A 25,212-nucleotide genomic window follows, 5' to 3' on the forward strand; every position below is an offset into this window, starting at 1 on the left:
GCCCTTTGCAGCACGGGGCAAGGCCTCCTGCTGGTGTGAAACACCTCTGCACAGAACTTAAGCCCGACAGCACCGGGAACTCCCCTGAAGCTGGGCTTGGACCAGACTTCTGCGTGACTCTCAAATCAAACTGCTCAGGGAGCCGGGCTGAGGCAGCGGTGCGACCTCTGGGCTCGAGGCCGAAGCAGGAGCCGCGCCCCTCGCCACGCCCCCGCCACGCCCCCGCTGCCAGGGCGACGCTACGGCCGGGAGCGAGCACGCTCGCCCGAAGGCCGGCCGGGAGCGCGCACGCTCTCGCCGAGGCGGCTCGGGAGGCCGCTCGGGAGGCGGGAGGCGTGCGCGCCCCCGCTCGGGGGCGTGGCCGGGGCGTGGCCGGGGCGTGGCCGCGGGGCTGGAGGTGCCGCAGCCCAGTCGCGACAGGTGCGCTGGGCAGAGCGCCGGGACCGCACACCGCCGAGCACCCACCGCCGTCCAGTCCGGTAAGCGCCTCCCCTCCCCTCACCCTCTGCAGCCTGCGGGTGCGCGGAGACCCCGGCTGCGCCCCGCACTGCCTCCGCGCCCTCTGAGGCCGGGGGTGGCGGGAGCGGGAGTCCCCCTGGGGTCGGAGGCGAGGAGCGTCCCACCCTTCGCCCTCCCTTCTGGGAAGCGCGCGGGGCTGAGCCTCGGCTGCTCGGGCCGCTGGGCTCCCACGGAATGGGGGAAAAGCGGCAGTCCATCAAAGTCAAAACTCCCTCTCAGGGACATAATCCAGCAGCTCTCTCCTTCTGCCCCGCGGCTGTTCCCCCGCCGGGTTTTCTCCCTTCCACTCCTCCAGGTGACCTCCGCTTAAGACTTCACGTAGCAGTCCCGACTTGCTGTGTCCTTCCCAAATCGCTATCCTGTACTTGAGCTGGGACCCACGGCCCGCTCACATCTCGGGGTGTTAATACTCGGTAACTGTACACCCTGGCCACACACACCAAAGCCTGAAGTTGTAGGTGCTAGGAGCGAACCATCTGGCACCCGTCCTAGCCTCCTCATTGGTGCTCACAACAATTAGCTTAGCTGATCCTGGTGAGAGATACTGACCTGCTATTGTCTTGCAACTAATTCCAGCTTTCAAAAATCTGCCTAACCCAAATGGGTCTGTTGACTTTACAAGTTAGCCAAAGGCTCTGAGAGTATCAGTTTTTAAGGCAGCGCCACTTGGAGGAGAGATCATCCTTTGCACCTAAGTGGGTAAATGGGCTGCTTTTTATCCGCACAGCTACATACTGCATACTCCAGTTACTCTGTCTTCCGGGGTACCTGTGTAGCAACCTTCAAAACGCTATAAAGTTGGCAGAAAACTTTATTCTCCTCCTCCTCCTTTTCTTTTTCTTCTTCTGCTTGTCCTTTCTCTTCCTCTCCTCCTCCTCCTTTCCTCCTTTCTGCTTCTTCAAAGAGTTCCCGGCTGGCCTGGAATGGACTGCCTCTGCCTCTCGAACGCTCAGATTAAGGGCGTGCTCCACCGTCTCTGGCTGCCAATATATATATTTAAATTACCGTTTGTGTGTGATGCGTGTGTGTGAACACCAGCGCCGAATGCCACGGCAGACGTGTGTTGGTCAGAGGACGGCTTATAGGAGCTGCTTCTCTCAACCTTGGGATTTGAGGATCAAACCTCATCCACCAGGCTGTGTAGCAACTGTTTTCACCTGTCGAGCCACCTTGCCTTCCTAGAAAAGCCTTCCCTCCTTCCTTCCTTCCTTCCTTCCTTCCTTCCTTCCTTCCTTCTTTCATGTTCTAACATGTACTTACTGTGTGCATGTGTACATGCCGTGGCACCTGTGTTGGGTGTAGGTCAGAGGACAACTGTGGGACCTGTTCTTTTCTCCCACCAATGGGCTCTGGAGACTGGACTCAAGGTGTCAGGCTTCGTGGCAAGGACCTTTTACCTGATGAGCCATCTTACCAGCCTGGAAAGGGTTGCCTCCTCTTAAAGGTCTGCGTGCACATATGTTTGCATTGGTAGAACAGCGTGATATGGTCCTAAGTTGTTAGGAAATCGGGGGTGCATTTTTGTCAGTGACTTCTATGTCAGTTCTTTCGTGGATCCAGAATTCCAAAAGGCCCTGTTCTTTTAAGCGTGAGCCATTGAATGGGTTAGGCAACACGCAGATGCAGCTCACAGTGTTGGTGAAATCATTTGCTGCTACGGTTTTGGTATTTCTTCTCTCTCCCTGCACCCTCCCCGGGAAAATCTCAAGTGGGTTGGGTATCAAACCCTGGGGCATCTAGCCAGGCACTCCAATGCCATGGGCTTCTACCACCTGGATTTCTTGCCATGCCTTTGATCAGTCAACTCTGTAGCCTTTGGAAAATAGGATTAGAGCCTGCTTGATTCTCTGGCAATTCAGTGAGTAGTTTGGGGGGCTGTCTTCACCGTGAGGTGTGACACTCAGAAGCCGTGTTGACAGGTAGTCCCTGAACTGCATGCACAGTCTCTGGCCCGAGACAGCATGTTGGCAACATTACCAGAATAGTGCCATCTTGTAAAAATTACCTCATTGTATAACTTTGTTTAACTTGGTACATTCAGGCTTTGTTCCCGGCTCTAGTTAAAGGTGGAGCCAAGTTTCAACCTAATAATTCTAGGAAGAGAAAGCTTCAGGAATGAAAACAATTGTGTTAACACCAGCGATACTTCACCGCTTAGGCACTCTTTAAATGTCTTGTTTTGACTCTGGGTGTAGCTCAGCGGTAGACCATGAGTTTAGCATGTGTGAAAGCCCACGGCCGTCCTCGGCACATGCACACACAGATTATAAAGTGTATCTTGTCCTATGCCAGCTAGGAGAAAAGGTCGGAGCCTTTGAGGACTCTTTGGAGAGTCTGAGGATCCATGATCTGAAGTTTATGGTAGGCTTTGGAAATGCTTCATTTGACTGCAGGCTTTTTGTTATTGTTTTGGATTTTTGGGGGACTGTGTCTCATGGAGCTCAGGCTAGCTTCAGATTGCTATGTAAGACAGGCTAGACTTGAGCTCCCGAATGTCTCGCCTCCACTCTCTATGTGCTGGTATTGTAGGTGTGCCTCACAATTCCAGCTGCTTGACAGTGCCCTGATATACAAAGGATGGATATGGTGCATTCCCTCTTATAGGACTGTTTTCCTCTTTAGAGTATCAGCTTTGAGTTAGCAGTGCTTGTGGTGGCTGTTTTGTTTGCCGATTTGAGCCATGGCACTTAGAGTATTTCTTCCACGTTGCTTGACTCACCTCCTTTGTGCTCTGTGAAGTATCTTCTGATGGAAAGTTTGGTAAAGGCGTCGGGCTTATTTGTATGTATTGTGTATTTTGAATATCCACAAATGCTTTATTAGAATGTTTTCAAGTACAATTTCAATTTACATCAATCAACCGTAATCAGGTATAGTTAATGTTAAAATTCTATGCCAAAGGTTTATTGGACACACACACACATCAGAAGAAATGTTGACTGTGGGAGATCACTAGGCATCTTCGCTATAAATGACTAATTTGCCACATATTGGGGAAAAAATTGTCCTTGTTTAAGTTGAAAGTGAAACTAGATTCCAAGCTTTCCCTTTGTTTTAATTTTATATTATGCTTCCTTCCTGTGAGCGTATTTGTGTGTGTGTATTTGTGTGTATGCAAATGCATGCCGTGGCATGCCTTTGGCTGTCAGAGGACAACTTGTGGGAATCCTCTTCCACAGTGTGGGTCCTGAGGACTGAACAGGCCGTCAGCCTTGATGGCCAGTGCCATTACTGCGGAAACGTCAAGCTGGGTCCCAGTTTCCACACTTTATTGCGAATCACTACACGATAGATCACTTTCACTTAGACGGAATGGTGCCCATTCCACAGATAGGAAACGCTTAACTTTGTCTCTAAGAAGATGAGTTACACAAGAAGAGACAGATCTTTAGAAGTCGCTGGGGTCTTTGCCTGAGCTTTTCACAGGGAGATAAAGCACTCCATTGCTTTATCCATTGCGCAGTAACTTCGGGGTGTGGTTAATCGTGTAATACACGCTCTCAAGGTTTTCAGTAACGAGGTAGTAGCTTTAGGTGGCTTCTGCTTTATTGTTGGGCAGTCTTTGGTAAATGGTTCTTTTAGTGGGTTTATTTTGTGGCTGGTGGTGAAGGCCTGGGCCTCATTTTAACTTTTATGTGCACATGTATATGTGTGGGGGGGGATATGCATATGAATACAGGTGCTCACACAGGCCAGAAGCATCAGGTCTCCCTGGACTACAGGAGGTTTCAAGCTGCCTGAGGTGGGGATTGGGAATGGATCTTGGGTCCTCTGGAAGAGAGTAAGTGCTCTTAACCACTGAGCCATCTCTGCAGCCCCTGAGAGTTAAATTATTGCTCCATCCAAGGGAGGAGGTCTCACGCAACAATCTATTCGTTAGTGTGTGAAATGATTTCTTGTCACTTTAAAACATCTTTAGGAGCTGTTCTAGTCCCAGCATCCACACTGGGTGTGGCAAAAGCACCTGTAACTCCAGCTGCAGAGGGACTGATGTCCTCTGCTAGCCTTGAGAGTATCCACACACACATAGCATAAACTCAGATAGATGCATACGCCCAAATAAGAGTTAACTTTAAAAAATTTAGTAGGTGCACATGTCCACTTATAAAACCTTAATTAGTGCAGTGGCATGAAATTATACATCCTCCTGGTTTTCTTTTAGAATTAGTTTATATTTGTTTGTTTTTGAGACAGGGTTTCTCTGTGTAGCCCTTATTAGCCTAGAACTCACTCTGTAGACCAGGCTGGCCTTGAACCCAGAGACCCACCTGCCTTTGCCTCCCTGTGCTGGGATTAAAGCAGTGGTTCTCAATCTGTGGGTCACGACCCCTTTTGTGTTGTTGAATGAGCCTTTCACAGGGGTCACCTAAGACTACCAGAAAACACCCGTATTTACATTACAATTCATAGCAGTAGTAAAGTTACACGTATGAAGCAGTTGGAGGGAGGGTCACCACAGCATGGGGAACTGTGTTAAAGAGCAGCAGCGTTGGGAAGGCCAAGGACCACCGAGTCAGAGGCTTCAGGATGGTTCAGGCTGGCTTGGAACCCATGATCCTCTTGCCTTTTCCTGGGATGCAAGACTATAATCACAGTTGGAGAGCTGAGGCAGAAGGATCACTGGGAGTTTGAGGTAAACCTGAGCTATACAGTGAGTTTAGGTTCAGCCTGTGCTAGCTGAGGAAACCCTGACTTAAAAGGAAGCAAAAGGCTGAAGAGATGGCTCAGTACTTAAGAATGCTCACACACAGGAGCTGGGTTCCCTTCCCGCCCCCCACAGCTCACAGCTGTCTGTAACTCCAGTTCCAGGGCCTCTGTCACCCCATTCTGGCCTCTGTGGGCACCAGGCACACACGTGGTGTACTTATGTCCAAGCAGGGCGCTTACACACATAAAATAATTTTGAAAGAAAGAGAGAAAGGAAGAAAGAAAGAAGGAAAGAAAGAAAGAAAGAAAGAAAGAAAGAAAGAAAAAGAAGGAAAGAAAGGAAGAAGCAGAAGCTAAAGCTGGGTGCAGTGGTACATGGCTGCGGTTCCAGCACCACAGGGTGGAGGTGGGCGGAGAGAACGAGTTTGTAAGGTTGTCTCTGATCTGCACAGGTGCCCTGCGGCACCGCCCACAGCCTGCACACACGATCTCTCTTTAAGGTGTGAGCTGTTTATCTGTAAGTGAAAACACATTCCTTGCTGGGTGCCACGGCGCACGCCTTTAGTCTCAGCACGCACGAGGCAGAAGCAAAACAGATCTCTGTGAGTTCAAGGCCAGCCTAGTCTATAAAGCAAGTTCCAGGATAGCCACACAGAAACCCTGTCTCAATAAAACAAACAAAACAAAGTACAACCAACCAAACAAAAACAACAACAAAACCCCCTAATTTTGCAGCCTTTTTGTCATACATAGTGCAGGGCAGGAGATCCACTGTTTCCCCCAAGTTGAAATTTCCAGGGCCCTTAGAAGCACCCTCTTGGACTTCGAATGGTCCCTGACGGTTGCCTAGGCTTCAGGCCTGCATTTATGCTAGGCTGAGAAGAACAGTCAGAATTCAGAAGGATTAACCCAGAGCCTGGACAAAGAAAACTCATTTTAAAGCATGCATAGTCGGTTAGATACTGCTCCAACCGCGCAGACAGCCTCTCGGCCCTGACAGGAATCTTTCCGTGTAAAGGCCCCTGTACTGTCACACACTGACGTGTAGAAACTGAAGGCGTGTGCACTGTGAGTTTAGAGTAAACAAAGGATAGTTTTGTGCTAACAGCACCTTGCTGGCTTGAGGGCTTCCGACGCCCCAGTCCCCACAGTGAAGCACCCGTAACATCCAGGCAGGAAACGAGGTGTTAGTCAGCCTTCAGCTCAGGGAAGCCTCCCTCAACGCTGCCCTTCAGGTTGTGTAGTGTGGTGGAGTGTCTAAGTGCTTCTGAGGTGTGGCATACATGTGTTACTTATTTGCAAATAAATGATTTATTAAATACTCGAAAGAAACCCAAACCCTAAATCTGGGCATGGGATACATGGCCGCAGTCAGTCCCTGCACTGCAGGGTGGGGGCGGTCAGAAGATCAAGGGCATCCTCAGCTACATGTCAAGCTTGAGGTCAACCTGGCATACGTGACGCCCCATGAGACGTGATACAAAAGAAGAGAAAGAACCAGCAAATCTCCAACATTTCGTACTTCTGATAACAGGTGCGGAGCCTTCACATGTTCTGTAACGGAGAGATATGGGCCATTTTATAATTCCTCAGACATATTCCGTTATGTACACAGAAGCACTGCCAGTTTTGTTCCATTTCTTTACTGATAAGTTAATGATCTTGAGATGCTTATATCTTAGATTTCTATAAACTTCTCTGTGTGAGGAAATGCTGGCGCTCAAGACTAGGGTCTTGAGTGCAGCGGGCAAACTTAACCACCTAGGTGTACCCTAGCCCCGTATAACCTTTCAGTGTTTGAAGCTTGAGCCTGTCTGTCTGTCTGTCTGTCTGGACAGAAAGCCTCTGGTTTCTCTCTAATGCCCTGTCTCTGTCTTCCTTGCTACCACTTAGCAGCAATACTATTAATAAAAATTTACCACTTACAATAACAGTAATAAAAAATTAAAAAATTGAGAACGGGCCTCCTGTAGCCCAGGCTGGCCTTGAACTCCTGATTCTCCTGCCTCCACCTCCCAAGCGCTGAGACTGCAGGACCGGTCCACCAGTGCGTCCGTCTTAGTGTATCTTTAACACCCTGTGCCGAGCCAGGCTGGGCGATGTAGGGTTAATCCCAACTCTAGACACTGAGCAAATGACAGCAAGTTCAAGGCAGTCCTGAGCTACGGGGCCAGCCTGGACAGCACTGAGAATAAGTCTGGGAATAACAGGCAAAGGGGGCTGGTGAGGCAGCTCAGTAGAGAGAAGTGCTTTCTCTGTTCCAGCCTTGTTTCGGTTAAGGTGACTACGGCTGTGAGGAAACACCGCGACCGAAAGCAAGCTGGGAAGGAGAGGGTTTAGTTCCTTCCACTTCCACATCGAGGCCCCTCACTGAAGGAAGTCAGGACAGGAACTCAAGCAGGGCAATCCGCCTGCAGTGGTATGAGCACCGGGCTCGCCTCGCTGGCAACAGTGACTGGACATTACTTTTCAAGGTTTTCTGGCTTAATAAGTGCATCTTATTAATTTATTAAATTATTAATTTGTATCTACTCACCTTTTTCAGTGTGACAGTCACACAGTCCGTGGCCTAGGCCAGCCTTGAATGCAGCAGCCTTGCCTGCTGAGATTACGGATTACAGATGTATCGCCCTGGCCTGCTTGCCTTTCCTTAGTTGCTTCTCAGACTGAACATTTGTCACACACTCATTTCCATTTCCTTTCTTTTTCAGTGGCTTGCCTTTTGGTCCATCTCATTCTCATTTTTATTTGGTCTTCGTGCTTAAGGTTTTTGTTTGTTCGTTTTTTTGTGGCTCTTCCATGTATTTGGAGTGTTGAGGCCGTGGGGAAAAGACGGGCTTCCAGACCAGAAGGAAAGAGTGGGCTGAAGAAGTGGGAAGTGTTAGAAGTTGAGCGTGTGGCAAGGTAACCGCCCCGTGGGGACAGAGCTGGTGACCCACGAAGCAGCACCACACAGAGGAAACAGCCTCCTAGGAAGGAGCCTGGCTTTGTGTTGTCACCGGCCGGCTGGTGATCTTAGAGAAATCACTCATTGCCTTGGAGTCTCTGGGAGAGGAAAAGGCTGGGCTCCTGGTCTCAAAGTCCGCTCTGCAGAGCAGCAGTTAGCAGAGACCTTCCGGAGTTTCTTCTAGCCCTGTCCCTACCCCGCTCCCCATTTCAGACTGACGGGATGCAGTAAAGGCAGTCTCCCCCGGACTGGCAGGGCTTAATGGAACCCTGACATAATTGTTTTAGTCTGCTAACTTTCAGGACTGTAGAAGTCAAACTAAAACTGGGTGGAGTGCGTTTAGGAGCTCCCGTAGCCTGACCCTTGGGCGCCTCATAAAATGAGCTAGGGGAGCCCTGCTGCCCTGTTGCACAAATCCTGCCATACCTCGTAGCTCGGACAGCCTCACCCCATGAGTATGCTGCCACGGCAAGTTACTGGACAGTATCTGCTGTTCCACACAGAAGCTGCTCTTAGTAGTCCCCTGCGGCTTGTAGACGCTTCCTTTTAGAAGGTTTCCTCTTGGAGCTGAGCATGGTTGCTTATGCCTATAACTCCTACATTTAACCGAGATGAGAAGGATTGTGGGTTCAAGGGCAGCCAGGGCTATAAGAAGAACTTATCTCAAAAAATAAAAAAGCAACTTTAGAAAGATAAGAGAAATGTTCATTTTTATTTCCCTCTTAATTTTAGTTTTTTAAATTTATTTTGTTTTAATGTTTGTGTATGTATGTAAGTATGCCACAGTGCACACCTGGAGGTCAGAGGGCAGCTTGCTTGCTTTCTCCCTTCCTTTCTTCCTTCCTTCTGGTTTTTTGAGACAGGGTTTCTCTGTGTAGCCCTGGCTGTCCTGGAACTCACTCTGTAGACCAGGCTGGCCTCGAACCTGGAGATCCACCTGCCTCTGCCTCCTGATGGGATTACAGGCGTGCGCCGCCACCACCACCACTCCCAGCCAGAAGATGATTTTCAAAAGTCAGTTCTCTCTTCTACCTCGGGATCTGCGGAGCCAGCTCGGGTTGTTGGGCTTATTTGGCGACTACTTTCATCCACTGAACCATCTCATCAGTCGTAGGTTTTTTAATTTTTTTTTTAATGTGAATGTATGTATCTGTGTATATGCTCAAGGACGTCTTATTGGGGTCTGCTCCCTGAAGCTAGAGTTCGATAAAGTTGTGAGCTGCCTGATGTGGGCACCGAGACTTGAACTCAGGTCCTCTGCAAGAACAGTACATGCTCTTAACCACTGAGCCATCTCTCCAGGCCCCTAATTTGTTTTTTTCTGAGACAAGACCTTACTGTGTATCCTACATTGGCCTTGAACTCACAGTTGTGTGGTCCATCAGTGATTATGGCTCTCATCAGTCACCTAACAGACCTATTTATTTATTCATTCATTCATTCATTCATTTTTGCCAGAGCCCTTGAATAACCTTTAGAGCTGGCTTCAGACTTCCCCCTTTCAGTCCAGCAGGGTTGTCATAAAAACAAAGAAGAAAGTCAAGAGCATGGATTTTCAAAGCATGCTTTTCTGGATTCCCTGCAGACAAACTGCCCAGGCTTGGTGAGTGTAGATTGTGGGGGTTCCACCTAGACCTCTTGGGTTAGAGGTGTGGGAATGGGAAGTTTTAACAGCTCTTCAAGCGTCTTGTACAGGGAGCCAGCACCCAAAGATATTGTCGAAATTTCAATCCACGTCCTTCAAGATGCCCCCAGCATATTTTTCCAGGCTTATCACTCGCCACTACCCACCCTCCTGGCACTGTGGCAATCCAGTGATTCACTGTTTCCTGGACCCGCCCAGTCCCCTTCCTGCCTCTGTGCCTTTGCTCAGGCAGTCCCGCAGCCCCCAAGCCACTCCCACCCCGTTCCTGATGAGCCCCTGTTCCTTAAGGTTCCAAACAAAGCGTGACTTAAAATACTGAAAAAGCATGTTCTGGTGTTGACTTTCGAATCGGTGGCTGTCTTTTACTTCAGAGCTTGCCTTTGCTCTTGCTGAATTACTGCTTCCTTGTAAGATTACAGGCACCATACTCGGGAGGCTGTTTTTTCATCGTGGCTGTAATGCATACAGTGAGCAATCAGATACTCACGGCATATGAGATTTATCTGATCTCGCACCCACAGCATTCAGCAGTTAAGGTCCCCTGAGATGGCCTGTAAGTCCCTGTCTCATCTGGCTGAGCTCCTCTCTGTCAGCCCTACCTCCCTCCTCAGCAGTTTTATTCCTGCCTCAGGGCCTTTGCATTTGTTCTCTCCTCTGCCTAGAACTCACCTCCCCCTCATTCAGCATTCCACTCAAATGTCATTCTCTGGGCTTTCTCTGGCCACGCTGAAGTCCCTGCCCAGCCATTCTTTGTGTGCCTTCCCAGCAGAATGGGAGGTTCATGAGGAGGGAGACCCTGCCCACCATTGTGGACTCTCAGCCTCAGACCCTGCCCAGCGTAGGTAAATATTTGCTGAGTGAATGAATAAGCACTGAAGATAGACTTCTCGTTTTAACAAGTCTTGTGTGGGTTTGCCGTCCAAAGAGGTGTGGTGTTATCTTCCAAACGGACAAAACCCCGGGTGGTTCCATGTGGGTTCACATCAGGTGGCATTCTCTGAGGATTTCTGGAGGACAAAGGCTGGGTACAGTGGCAGCTGGGATTTGGTTCCGTCTGGGTGCAGATTTCCAGGGTGATCCAGGGACCGGGACACTTTTGCTACCACTGTATGCTCCCGCCTGCCACCCAGAGAGAAGGTAGCTTTTTTGGCTCCTGTTAGCGTTGTCCCCCCCCCCCCCCCCGTTTGTTTGTTTTGTTTTCAAGACAGGGTTTCTCTGTGTAGCTCTTGTCTGGAACTCACTCTGTAGACCAGGCTGGCCTTGCACTCAGAGTGCTGGGATTAAAGCATGCACCACCACCACCCTGCTCTCTTACTGTCTTTTAAAACCTGGAATCCTGCTGGTAATGCCTGAGGAACCAGCAGGCTTCTGCTTCCCTCTCTGGGGAAGAAACTCTCCAGAGCCCTCCAGGAATGATGGAATTACGTTCCTTCTACCTACTTGAAATGAGACCGATTAGAAATACTCTTCAGCAATAGCTTTGAATTGGGTTCACCAACCCCTAACTGAATCAGACATCATAACAAAGTCTCCCACACCCTTCCTTTATCTCTGTCTCTTTGTGGTGTTTTTATTTTGAGTTAGGACTTCGTGGTCTGGCCAGATTGGCCTTGAACTCACAGCTGTCCTCCTGCTTCAGTTTCTCCAGTCCTGGGATCACAGATGTAACTTACTTCCAGCCTTTTTCTGCTTTCATGACTGGGTGGACTTTTTAATTCCATGTTTTTCTTTTCTTTTTCATGCTTTTCTTAATATTGCCTTCAGATTTTATTTCATAAATGCCTTTTATTGCAACTTAAGTTTTCAAAGTGAAAGCGCAGTTTTCCTCTCAATTTTCCTCAGAATAGTCTGTGTCATTTAATCCCTGGTGTTTAAATGAAGGGATTAAGACTCAGTGAGGAAAGTTCTTGCCATGCGAGCATAAGGACCTGAGTCTGGGTTCCCGGAACCCGTCTAAAGCCAGACTCGATGTTTCTTCTGTAACCCCGTTGCTGTTATGACAAGGTGGGAGGCAGAGCCAGGAGTCCTGGAAGCTAGTGGCCAGATTGCTTGGCATAAGCAGTGGAAGAAAAGAGACTCTGCCTCAAAGAAGGAGGACCGTGAAGACCGACATCTGGGATTGCCCTCTGACCTCTACATCCATACCTGCAGTCACACACAAGTGTGCACACACATGCATTCTGCCCACACACAATCCACAGGCAAAGATTTAAGCAGTAAGACTGAGAACCAATGAAGTTGACTTTTCCATGTTAGCTGAAAGGCATGCATTAAGAAAGGAACATTAAAATCTAATTAAAACGTTGGTGTTAATGCTAAATGTAGCTCACGCCTGTACTCCCAGCACTTGGGACATAGACACAGGAAGATCAGGAGTTTAAGGTCATCCTAGGCTATACAGTAAGTTTGAGCTATCATGGGTTATATAAAAACAAAACAAGAAGCTGGAGAGATGGCTCAGCAGTTGAGAGCACTGGCCACAATTCCGGGAAACACAGGTTCCTTTCCCAGCATCCACACTGTGGCTTAGAACCGGCTGTCACTCCAGTTCTAGGAGATGTGATGCCCTCTTCTGACCTCCACAGGTACTGCGCACACATGGCGAACAGCTGTAGGCTCTTCACACCCATAAAAGGGGGTGGGGGGAGCCAAAAATAAAACATCCATATTAGCAGATTAATCCCTAAGAAACGAGGCACAGAGTTCCCGGGGCTCGCCCAGCGTTCCTGCTTCTGTGGCTGTGGGATCAAGGAGTCTCAGGAAGGCCTGGCTGTTCGTACTCCTGCTTGCTGCTAGCACTGTCCTGTGCCCCTCAAGGCAAGCTCAGAGACCTTTCTTGAGAACAGTCTCTCCTCAGTGAGGCCGTTCCGTGCTCCTGCCTGAAGGAGCCGGCTCAGCCAATCAGATTGAGCAAGTGCTGAAAAAAAATTATCTAAAATTTCAGATAAGAATAATGGAAGCAGGCCTGTCCTGGGGAAGGCCAACAGTGAGACTAGGAAGGCCTGTATTTGCGGGATCTTGACCAGTTCTTAAGGACATGGACTGGGGTAAGGAGAAGTGACCTTCCTAAAAAAGGCATGGTTCTCTGTGTCCACACTGTGAAGATGCTTTATTAGCCTTCCCCCACCCCAAGACAGGGTATTCCTGGCTGTCCTGGACTCACACTGCAGGCCAAGCCTTGAGCTCAGAGATCAGCCTGCCTCTGCCTCCCCAGTGCTGGGAACAAAGGTGTGCGCCACCTCCCCCAGCTGGCTGCGTTGTCTCTGTTAGCGCGTAATCGCCAAAACCTATGAGCACGCGGTTTCCAGACGGCTGCTCAGGTCAGCTTGTTTTTCAAGACAGGGTTTCTCTGCGTAGCTCTGGCTGTGCTGGCACTCTCTCTATAGGCCAGGCTGGCCTCGAACTCAGAGTTCCGCCTGCCTCTGCTTCCCAGAGCTGTGATCGAAGGCATTCGTGTTCCAGCACAACACTGTTCCCCGAGCTGCCACACACTTGGTGAGGCCGCTGGCGGCGGCGTGTGCAGTGGTGCAAAGGCGAACGCAGAAACGAGAGAAAAGAAGATCTGTGTGAATAATCTTGTCAACTCTTCACTTCCGTTCTTTCTCTGTTCCCCTATACTTTCTTCCAGTTTCATCTTAAATCTGAAATTATCGACAGAATCTCTTTTTCTGGCAACTTCTTTTACTTCATGTTAAAAAAAAAAAAAAAAAAAAAAAAAAAAAAAAACCTCTGGTGAGCTTTGCCTGTCCTTTATGTTGAGTTAATTATCAACAGAAATGGAGAGGCCGGGAGGAAGCTTAAGGATAAAAAACCAATCAGGTTATTTGGGAGGGGGAGGTAAGCTTAGATTACAGCTGGTAATTGTTTAATTTAAGGGGAGAAAAGATTTAGAAAGGTTCCTGGGTAATCTTTGCTGACCTAAAACTTTAAGGTCAAGGTGAGTCTTTAAAAGCCATACATTGTATTCTATGTTTAGAGACGATGCGTGGAAATGACCACAATAATATATCTAACAAGCTAATTCTGGTTTCTTTCTTTCTTCTTTGGTTTTTCTTTATATATATATATATTTTTTTTTATTTTATTTTATTTTACATGCATTAGTGTGAAGGTGTCAGATCCCTTGGAATTTGTGTTACAGACAGTTGTAAGTTGCCATGTGGGTGCTGGGAATTGAACCCAGGTCCTTTGGAAGGGCAGACAGTGCTCTTAACCACTGAGCCATCTTTCCAGCCCATCTTCTTTGGTTTTTCAAGACAGGGTTTCTCTGTGTAGCCCTGGCTGTCCTAGAACTCACTTTGTAGCCGAGGCTGGCCTGGAACCCAAGAGATCTACCTGCTTCTGCCTCCCAAGTGCTGGGATTAAAGGAGTGTGCCACTACCACCCAGCATTTGCTTTCTCTCTCTCTCTCTCTCTCTCTCTCTCTCTCTCTCTCTCTCTTCTCTCTCTCTAATTTTTTCACATTAAATTGTCATGCATATACATGTGTGGACACACATGAAGTCAGAGAACAACTTTTGGACTGAACTTTCTCCTTCCACCATGTGAGTTCCGGGGATTGAACCCAGGTCCTTAGGCTTGGAGGCAAGTGCCTTTACCTGCCGAGCTGCCTGGCCCTGACTTGGGTCTCTGTCACCACGCTATATGCCAACCCCGAGCCTCAGCCTCATCTCTGATGCAGTAGGGTGACCCTGCCGTACCCATGTACCAAGGTTGCTTTTCCATTTTGTGTGGAAACCATCTTGTTTCTAGCTCCACCCCCTAAAATGAACAGGGTTTCATTTTCCGTTGCCTCTCTGAGCCCACAGTTTTTCCCAAACATATTACTCAGCAACTTAAGTCCGATCTGACAATATAATTTCCTTGTGTGTTACTGTAAGAATTAAATACATTTAAATGTGGAATTAAATTAAAACTGCCCATTCGAGCCGAGCCGGGCTTGGCGGCACATGCCTGTAATCCCAGCACTCAGGGAGGCAGAGGCCAGCCTGGTCTCCATATCAAGTCCAGGACAGCCAAGGCTACACAAAGAAACTACCTCGAAAAAAAATAAACAAAAACAAAAAGCAACAACTACCCATGCCCAGCCCAGGAGAGCTGGTCCTGATGGCGTGGGCACAGATGAGCCAGAGTTGAGGGTATGAGAGTAGGAGGACTGGCCCTGCCCCTTGCTGGCCGTGGCATTGGATGGGGCGGGGCAGGGCTGGGCAGGAGCGCCCGCCCCGCTGCTGTGGGTTTGGGAGAGCTGGCGAGCTCATCATCCCAGATACCTCTCAGGCTTTGAGCTGGCCCACCCCAACATCTGCCCCATCTGTGAGCTGCTGGATGGAGCACATGAAGGGGCTGGTCCTGCAGATCCAAAGCTGCAGGATCTCCATGACACAGGGCAACGACAGGCTAGCCGAGAGGAGTCCGAGAGGATCCAGTATTGATGGTGTAGCAGGAGCCAAAGGCCTCGAACCACACCGACTCACAGCAAAGAACATTTACAAGCAAAGCAGCGTGGACGACTGTGCACACTGTGAGACACTGCGGGACGCTACAGCTTGCACAGCAGATTTTTTCCCCTCTGTTGGCGGGAGGCTGCAAGGGTGGAAGATGGGTACAAGGGGTGTGAGAGATAAGTGGACTGGGGTACGTTATGTGAGAATCACAAAGAATGTCCGTGTAACCACAGCAATAGGATGAAGATCCTACGAGGCCTCTGGGCTCTGTAGTGAGTACGGGCTCAGCCTGGGCTTCAGAGTGAAAACCTGTCTGAAAAGCAAATAAGGAAACGAAACAAAACAGAAACTGGCCAAGCATGGTGGCAGGGGCCTGTAATCCCAACACTGGGGAGGCGCCGGTAGGAGAACTGCAGCTTTGAGTTCCAGGCCAGCCCAGGGTACACAGGGAGTTCCTGGACAGACAGGGCTGGGTAGTAATAATCTGCCTTCAAAATAAAGTGCTCCAAGGAGTTCGAGGCCAGCCTGGTCTACAGAGCAAGTTGCAGGGCAGCCAGGGCTACACAGAGAAACCCTGTCTGGAAAAACCAAACCAAAAAAACCTCACTAGATACTAGGGATTTGGGTTTTCTGTTTGTTTTGTTTTGTTGTTGAGTTGTTTGTTTTCTTTTTTTTTTTTTTTTTTAAGACAGGCCTTCAAGTAGTCTAGGCTGCCCTCAAACTTGCGAGGACAGCTAATGATCTAAACTTTTGCTTAGTTATTCTGGGATGTGGTGGGGTGTGCCTGTTGGGGGTGGGGCACATTCGTAAATGCCACAGCTTTTGTCTGGGGTCAGAGGGTAGCTTTCGAAGTCCATCTTCTCCCCAGGAGAGACCCCAGAAGTTGCAGGGCTTGCCTTATCGGGCCGCCAGCACCTGCTACCCACCTCGCCACCTTACAGGCCCCTTAGATTTCTGAACCTCTGGCCGCTGTCTCCTGAGTGCTGGGATTACGGGTGTGTGCCCCCATGCCTAAGCTTTCTGCAGTGCTCTCGATGGAGCCTGTGGGCTTGTGCAGGATGTGCAAGCATTCTCCCAACTCAGCTCTAGCCTCAGCCCAGGTATGAGGTGTGCTTACAGTCATAGAGCCACCGTTTTACTAAACCCTCAGTTTGGCGATGTGCTGAGAGCTTCAGGAGATTCCCTCAGGGCACCCGGAGGTAGACATTATACACCCTCATTTCAGCCTGACTGCAGACCTGGGGTTCTGGCCTCTATCCTTTCCAATCTTGACAGCTTTGGAGAAGGCCGTCCAGGCTGCCTGGACACCACAGGCGTGATTCTCAGCAGCTGCTAGCCTGTGGGAAGCAGGGTCTGTTCTGAATACTGGCTCTGTCACCTTTTCTGTTGCTTTGAGACCAGGTCTCACTCCAGAGCCCAGGCTGGCTAAAACTTGTGGCGCTCCTCCCTCCTGCCCTAGCATCTGGAATACTGGGATAACGGGTGAGAATCACAAGGTCTGCTTGGCTTCACTACTTTAATTTTTATTTCTTTATTTACTATTTACTTATTTATTTATTGGGCAAGGCAGCTTGCGGGGGTCCGTTCTTCCGTTTCCCCGTGTGACTCCCAGGGAGCTGAACGCAGGTCACCTGGCTTGGCAGCAAGCAGCTTTACCTGCTAAACCACCTCCAGGGCCCGATCTTAAAACTCCCCAACTGTGTGACACTGAGAAAATGACTTCTCAGAACCTCGGTTTCTTCCTCTGTGGATGAGAATACTTGCTCCAGACGTCAGAAACACTAAGTGAATGGGATCAGGTAGAATGAGGAGCCAGTGTGTGTAAGACATGTGGCATATGGCTAGCACCCGGTAACTGATCCCCAGGCTGGTGAAGCTACGGCGGCCTGGCAGGGACATGGTTTCCCTAGGCAGGTGGCTAGGATCTTCTGTTCTCCCTACTCGGGATACTATCCCTGGAGAACAGGCCAGAGCCAATTCCCAGGGCTCGTTTGCCCTGGAGTCTAGAGCACCCACTTCAGAGTCACGTTGAGACCCCTGTGAGAAGCTTGGGTTAGCCCCGCGTCCTTGCACATTCTGTGGTGCCAGCACAGCTGGTGGAGGAGGACCAGGGGCCAGCCTAAATCACACAGTGAGAGTCTAGCTCAGAAGAGCTGGAGCCAAATATGCAGATGAATTTGCATAGCCCCGCCTGTGTGGGAAGTGCAGGACTGCCGGGAAGGGAGTGCCTGAGGCCTCCACCAGTGAATTTCTCTTAAAGCTGGGAGGTCACACAGCCTAGGCCAGGCGCCCCGCTGGGCTGGGCGCGAGAGAGAAAATTAATGAGAAGTAAGATGCAGGTACTCTACAAAAGAGACATCTACAGAGGCAGGGTTCTCATCTGTACTGTCAAGCGCCATTTATGCTTGCAAAGAATATTAATGAGACCTGGATAAGAATCAGACACCGGGGAAGGACAGCTGCTGGCAGAGACAGTTTAATTGTACAAGGAGTTACATGTGATGTTTAGAACGCCCTCATGCAATTAAAAATCGTAATTAAGTTGCACACACACACACACACACACACAGAGAATTATAATTTTAAAATGAAATAAACGTAGTCTCAAAAGGGGAATATACACTATTGTATACAGTGGCCATGTGAAAATATGGGGCCGGTGAATTGGCTCTGCAGGTAAAAGCACTTGCCCCCAAGCCTGAGTTCAATCCCCAGGACCCACATAGAGGAAGGAGGAAACTGGCTCCCAGCATCTGAGGATGCGCTTAACCACTATTTAAATGAATGAAAATAAAACAGCTCGCCATTTCCCACACAGCTCCTATCAGTTTGAGGAAAAATTAAAACAATGTAGGCTCTCGAAGAGTGGCTGTTTCAAATACGTAAGTTGGTGCAACTTTTCTGGGAGAAATTCAGGAATGTCTGGAATTTTTTGCATGCTCCTTCTAGGAATTTGTCCATCAAATATGTACCTCCAGGTGGTCACCCCACACATTGCTGTGTTGCTCATGATAAAGAGCCAAGTAACATAGTGTTCACTGACCTTGCCTTACTAAATAAGTTATACAGTGTCCTAGATTGTGGTGTTACGTGGTTCTGAAAGGTGGGGTCTATCTTTATGTCCTGAGGTAGGAAAGCAGACAAGAGGGGAAGAAACAATTGTTAAACAAGGACATAACCAAAAACCTTTGGGTATTTTTCATGTGTTTGTGAGACACGGATTTTCTGTATAATCTTGGTTGGCTTGTGGTAGCCCAGGCTAGTCTTGAGCTGGTAGCACCTTCCCCCTTGCCTCAGCTTCCTCTGTGCTTGGATTGCAAGCATGAGGTATCATGACCTGCAAAGCTATTATTGCATTATTTAAATATGTGTTGACTTTTTTTTTTAAGATTTGTTCATTTATTATTTATACACCATTCTGCCTGCATGTGTGCCTGCACACCAGAAGAGGGCACCAGATCTCACTATAGATAGTTGTGAGCCACCATGTGGTTGCTGGGAATTGAACTCAGGACCTCCGGAAGAGCAGACAGTACTCTTAACCTCTGAGCTGTGCTGACTTTCATGCTTCTCAATTCTCTCAGCTTAGATCTGCAGGAGGGGGTCCCCCTGACAGGAGGAAGAGAGAGAGAGGCAGAGGTGTGGAGATGCTGAGCTACTGATCTGATTAAAACTGTTAGTACTGGGAGAGACAACTGGAATTTGGGGCATTATAGGGGCAAAGCCAGTCATCATCGACCTTACCTGGAGGGAAGGCTGCCGGGAGCCTGGTGAGCACTGGAAACAGGCAGAGCCAGCTGGTACTTCCGTCTTATGGTCCTGCCTCCAGGTCACCATGGCTGGTGATGCGTACCCCGAGGGAGGGCACAGCTGTCTTCAATGCCTAGTTACCTTCTTTAAAAAGAATAATTTGTTTGATTTTATTTTATGTGCATTAGTATGAAGGTGTCAGATCCCCTGGAACTGGAGTTACAGACAGTTGTGAGTTACCATGTGGGTGCCGGGAACTGGACTCGGGTCTTTTGGAAGAGCAGACAGTGCCCTTAACCACCAAGCCGTCTCTCCGGCCCCGTGACTTTCAGGCTATAATTTCTTTTATTTTGGGGGCTGGGATTTAACCCAGGACTTGGTGCATGTTCATCATAGGTTCTGCTACTAATCCACCTCAGTCCTGAAACTATAATCTTAAAAATAAGAGTTTATTAAAATGTAATCTATATACCAGGTAATCCATCTCTTTAACTATTCCATACACTCACAGGGCCGTGAGGCCATCGCCGTAATCAGTTTTCCATTTTGTCACCTCGCAGAAGAACCTGGTACTGTATGCTGTCGGTCCTGTTTTGTTTTTCCCCAGCCAGGCGACCACCAACCCGGTTTCCATCACCATAGACATAGCGGTGCTGGCCCTTCCGTGTAAAGGGGTCATAGAACATGCGGCCTATGTACAGTGTTTCTCAGAGTGCGTCTGTGTCACAGCATACATCACCCCCTCTCGTGGCAGCTTTTATTTCATGGCTTGGCTATGCCGCATACTTTATGCACTGATCCCTAGGTGGACACCCGGGCTATGCCCGCTTTTTGGTTATTGTGGATAGCATTGCCGTGAACTGTGACACAGGTGTACATGGTTGTCTCATCATGGTTGATTTAGACAGGGTCTTACTCGGTAGCCCAGGCTAGCCTCCAGCTCACAGTGCTGCCGTTTCAGCCTCCCGAGGGCTAGAGCTGCAGGTGTACACCATCACAGCCAGCCTTATTTTTGTTCTTTATTGACACGCAATAACTGCATATTTGTTAGGCATGGATGACATGGTAATTTGATGTGTGTACACATTATCTTGAATATTCATATACGTGTGTTCAGCACATGGATCCTCTCATACATGTGCAGATGCACACTCAGGGGAAGAATTACCGCATCATGTAGAAGTTCTGATCTTTGGAAGAACTGATGCCCTTTCCCAAAGCGGCTGCACCACTGTCCTTCCCCACCCACAGGGCACAGACATTCCAGTGGCTTGTGTCCTCACCAGCACGTGTCCTCACCAGCACGTGTCAAACTGCAGTTCCAGGAGCAAGTCTCACAGTAAGAAATAGTTCATCTTCTAGCCGGTGGTGGTGGGCACGCCTCTGATCCCAGCACTCGGGAGGCAGAGGCAGGTGGATCTCTGAGTTCGAGGCCAGCCTGGTCTACAGAGCAAATTCCAGGACAGCCAGGGCTACACAGAGAAGCCCTGTCTATAAAAACAATAAAATAAAAAGAAGGAAGGAAGGAAAGAAAGAAACAAAGAAAGAAACAAAGAAAGAAACAAAGAAAAAGAAAGAAAGAAAGAAAGAAAGGTAAGAAAGAAAGCAGAGGAAGAAAGCAAAGAAAAAGACATATTTCATCTTCCTACGCGGCTCACACACACGAGCTTTGTAAGGACGCGCACCTGCAGTCTGATGAAACACGTGGTTTCTACTTCCTACTAAGACTGGCAGCCGGACTGTAGCCCAGCGAGCATGCTCACCCTCCTCCCTGAGCTGTTGACCACGCAGCAAGCCGGAAGCTCTGGGTTCAGTATTCAGCTCTGCGAAAACAAGGGCAAGAGCAAAGCCTGTTGTTTCTGACTCTGAAGATCGATTTTGAAACTCGCTAATAGTGCCCTGGAGTTAGAAAAACACTAGACCATTGTGAGTGTCTTCATCTTACACAGGGAGGGCAAGGCTCAGACAGTCTTTCCAGGCCGTTCGGCCGATTAGTGGCAGGGGCAAAATCAGAGCAGGATATGCCCCGAGCCCTTCCTAAAAGAGTGGCTTGTGTTTGTGTTTGTGCTTGTGTTTGTAAATCTTTGCAGTCTCCGGCACCATGGGTCATACAGGTTTGGCTCACGTAGCATGGAGTGAATGTCCTGGAGAACTTGAGAAATAGGCAGGAGAACCCTGATTTTGGAATAACGGCACAATGCCGCTCGTAGCTGTTGCTCTTCAGATGATCGGTTCCTGGCCTTGCTGTGAGCTCTCTTCAGGCCCTGTAACCGTGGCTCGCCAAGGAGAGACCATCATCCCCACGTGGACCCAATGTGACACACTTCTGGGCCACAGACCGAATCACTGAGGTGCTTTTTGATTTCATTTTACTTTATTTTGCGGTCTTGGGAATGGAGCAGAGGGCCTCACGAGCGCTGCACCCCGGGCTACCTACCCGGCCTCTAAATTGTTTTGTTTTTAATTACCCCCTTTAGAACTGTAGACTGCCGTGTGCCTCACTGCCTGAGAGTGTGCACGAAGCTAGCCAGGTGGCGAGGGAGGATTGGTTCTTCCTTCATTTTTATATTTGTGTATTTTTCTGTCCCTTGCCATCCCTCTCCACCCCAAGAGCTAGCACCGAACCCCGGGCCTGGTGAACGCCAGACAAGCTCCGCCGCTGAACCGCTCACATTAAAACATTAATACTTTGCTCGTTTGTTTTGAGTGTTACTCTGTAGCCCTGGGTGACCTGGAACTCCCTATGTAGACCAGGCTGGCCTCGAACTCAGAGAGATCCACCTGCCTCTGCCTCCTGAGTGCTGGGATTACAGGTGTACGCTGCCATGCCTCTAACAAAAGAAATGTTTGATTTTTATTTTATTATTTGCTTGTGCGGTGGGTGTGTGGATATGTGTGCATCCAGTGGCGTGTGTGTAGAGGTCAGAGGGCGCCTTTCAGCATTCAGGTCTCTCCTTCCACCATGGGTCCTGGGCGTCAGAATCAGGGCACCAGACTTGCATGGCCAGAGCTTTTAGCCACAGGGCCATCTTGCTGACCCTAGTGTGCTTTCTTTTTCTAGTTTAAAAAAAAAAAAAAATTAAGTTTGTTTTTATGTTCTTTAAAAGTATTTTGTGAGGATGGTGTCTCACTGGTGCTGATGTCTGCGCGCCACATTTGTGCAGTGCCCCCCAGAAGCTAGAGCAGGGTGTAGGGTCCCCTAGCGCTGGGGTTCCAGACAGTGTGGCCACCCTGTGGGTGCTGGGAATCAAACCAGGGTCCTCCGAAAGAGCAGCCGGTGCTCTGAACCGCAGGGCCAGCAGTCCTGCCCACTCTTTCATTATCTTTAAATCATGTACATGTGTGCGTTCCTGTGTGAGTGCTGCGCACAGGTGCCCGAAGGGGCTGGAGCGGGAGCCGCTGGCAGTTTGTGAGCTGCCTGACAGGGCTGCTGGTAGAGAACTCAGGTCCTTTGCATCCTCTAACCACTGAGCAACCCCACCAGCCCCTTCTGTAGCCCAGGCAAGCCTTAAGCTTGCTCTGTAGCCAGGACTGGCCTTGAGCTCTCGATTCTCCTGCCTCCGAGTCCAGAGTGACGGGTTACGGTGTATGTCGGCCCACCTGGCTAATTTTGTATCTTTCTGAACCATCATTTAAAATGAAATATCAAACCAGACGAGGAAAAATAACTAAAGCGAACCTGACTTTATTATGAAGATCATTCATCCACACTATCATTTCATGCCGTCTAGGCAAGGGAGTTCTAGGTGAGCTTAGGAATTGTGTCCTGTTGTTTCAGTGGATTGCTACATGTCCCGGGCTGGCCTCGAACCCATGGCCTGCCTCCTGAGAGCTGGGATCACAGGCATGTTCCGCCACGGACCGTGCTTTGTTCAGGCTGCTTCGCTTCGTTTGCTAGTTTGTTTGCTTTTGTATGGAGACAGGGCCTGAGACCCTGGCAGGCCTCCTTCCTCAGCCTCCCACGCAAGGCACACAGCCGTGGAACCCCACACTGGAGCGGGCTATTTTTGGCCGACCCCAGAAAATTCAAAGAATACTCCCATATTCTGGGATACACATCTCTCTCCAGCCCTTTAATTCTGTGTTTTCTGCCTTTAATGTCCCATATTAAAGGGACATTAAATAGTAGAGTCATTGCAGGGCTCGGTTTGAAATGTGCACTTCCTGGGCTCCTCTCCAGCCAGATAAGTCATGGGAAAGGGCCTGGAGAGTCAGTATTTTAAACAAGTTTCCTGGGTGAGTCTTGTGTACCCTCAGGTTTATGACCTACCCAATTCAAACTTCTCTTTCATTTCTGTCTTAATTCCCTTTGGTTTCCTGGAATTCGCTCTGGCTTTGTCATCTGCTGAGCAGCAGTTATTCATTAGCATCTATAAGGGAACACCTGAGTTGTGTCAACAGCACTGACTGGGGCAGTCGGCTCTGAGTTCAGTGCTAAACACATTTTTGCTGTTATAGTCAGTGGTTTCTCATAGTTTGCAATGACTTATTTTGCAATAAACAAACTGCATTTTTCATTATCTTTTGGCTGAAAGCATAGTCTGTACAAATAAGCTCACTCCAGCAAATGACTTCAGACCCTGTGGGCTTTACTTCACTAAGACCTACTGGGTTTGTGATTACGTAAACTAGGGCCTCTAATTCTAGCACTTGGGAGGTGAGGACAGGAGGGTCAGAAACTCAGGGTTAGCCTCAGCTCCATAGCAAGTTCAATGCCAGCCTAAACTACATGACTTCCTCTGTCTCAAAAACAAACAAACAAACAAACAAACAAACAAACAAACCAGAGGCTGGAGTGACTGCTCAGCAGTTAACAGCACTGGTTCCTCTTCCAGAGGACCTGGGTTTGATTCCCTGCGCCTACACTGCATCTTGCAACTGTCTGAAACTCTAGGTCTGGGGAGCTGATGTCCTCTTCTGGCCGCCTCAGGCATTACACACACATGGCACAGATACATAGATGCAGTCAAGGCATACATATATCATAAAAATAAATAAATCTTTTTAAATTTTTTTAATTGAAGCGAAACAGCAACAGACTGTGATTGGTGTTGGGGCTGGTCTTTCTCTTTGAGAGCTTAAGAATCAGGGAATGAGTGGCAGAAGGCTTGGCTAGTGTGTGTGAGGCCCTGGCTTGTATCCCCAGCATTTAAGGACCCTTCTACCCCAGGCTTGAGGTGTGGGGGAGGAAATCTGGGGTGAAGTGCCGTCTAAGCTACAGCAGTGGCTGGAGCAGGAGCATTTCCCTGGGGAGCGGCACTGTGCTTGGGGGAGCCAGCTTCTCCGAGAGGCCTTGGACGGAGATGTGAGTTGGGTCTTCCTGAAGCTGTGAGGGAGCCAGGAGGGCTTGGTGCTGCTTTTTATCTCTGCATGCAGGAAGCCCAGGCAGGAAGGCCGCAAGTGGAGCTAACTGAAGCTGCATAGCAAGGTTTAAAGTTTAAAAGGTTTAAAGTTCAAAAGTTTAGAGAGTAATAATATGAGGGAAAGTTTGTGCAAAGTCTGTATATAAAAGAAAATGAGTTGTAAAATAACATGATGGACTGATAGACTTATTACTGATCATTTTCCTTGCTGATTAGGTAGTAAGCAGTGTTGTGCACACTTGCTGTTTAGTAATTTGTAACTTTCTTACAACCATGGGTAAAATGCCTTTATCCCTCATTTACAGAGGGGAACCATGCAAGATCTGATTCAGACAGCTAGACTCAGGTCTGCGGCCAGCCGGCAGCCTCTTACCATGCTCTGTCCTCCGTGGGTCCTTATGTGGGTGAAGGGATGAGGAAATGCGGTATTCACGTGCCGCATGCGTGCCTGCACGCCACAGGGTATGTTTGGAGAGGAAGAGGCAACTCATGGAAGTCTACCCACAGTCTTCACCACGTGGGTCCTAGAGATCCAGCTCAGGTCATCGAGCTGACGGCTCTACCCACTGAGCCCTGCTAGGAACAGGGGTGGGCGGAGGGAGGAAGGGTCCTGTGCGGTAGTGAGAGACCTGAATCAGCAGAGTGCTGTTGGAAAGATAATTTTAAAAATGATGGACTAATCAGCCGTGGAGATGGCAAGATCTAAAGCATGGCTGGATAGGTAATGAGCCTTTAATCCCAACAGGCAAAGCCCTGAGTCCCAGGAAAAACAACAACTAAAATGTGGTCTTTGTTTTTATGTTGTTTTATTTTGTTTTGGAGGGCAGTAGTTTGTGCTATAGGAGCAAGGGGAGGGTGAGAGGAAAAAAGCTTAAGATAGAAAGGTATTTAAAAAGC

At 48.9% G+C, this 25,212-nt stretch overlaps 1 protein-coding gene across 1 annotated transcript in view; it reads left to right on the top strand.

The window, feature by feature from the left end:
* Positions 1–379: 379 nt before the first annotated feature.
* The window catches only part of Lima1 (LIM domain and actin binding 1), an 88,958-nt gene continuing 64,125 nt past the window's right edge, over positions 380–25,212 (top strand). The window contains exon 1 of the mRNA XM_021634974.2: positions 380–479. The gene's annotated coding sequence lies outside the window, so the exon portion shown is untranslated. The remainder of the gene's footprint in view (positions 480–25,212) is intronic.

The sequence above is a fragment of the Meriones unguiculatus genome, chromosome 8 (assembly GCF_030254825.1).
Source record: "Meriones unguiculatus strain TT.TT164.6M chromosome 8, Bangor_MerUng_6.1, whole genome shotgun sequence".
NCBI classification, from domain to species: Eukaryota; Metazoa; Chordata; class Mammalia; order Rodentia; family Muridae; genus Meriones; species Meriones unguiculatus.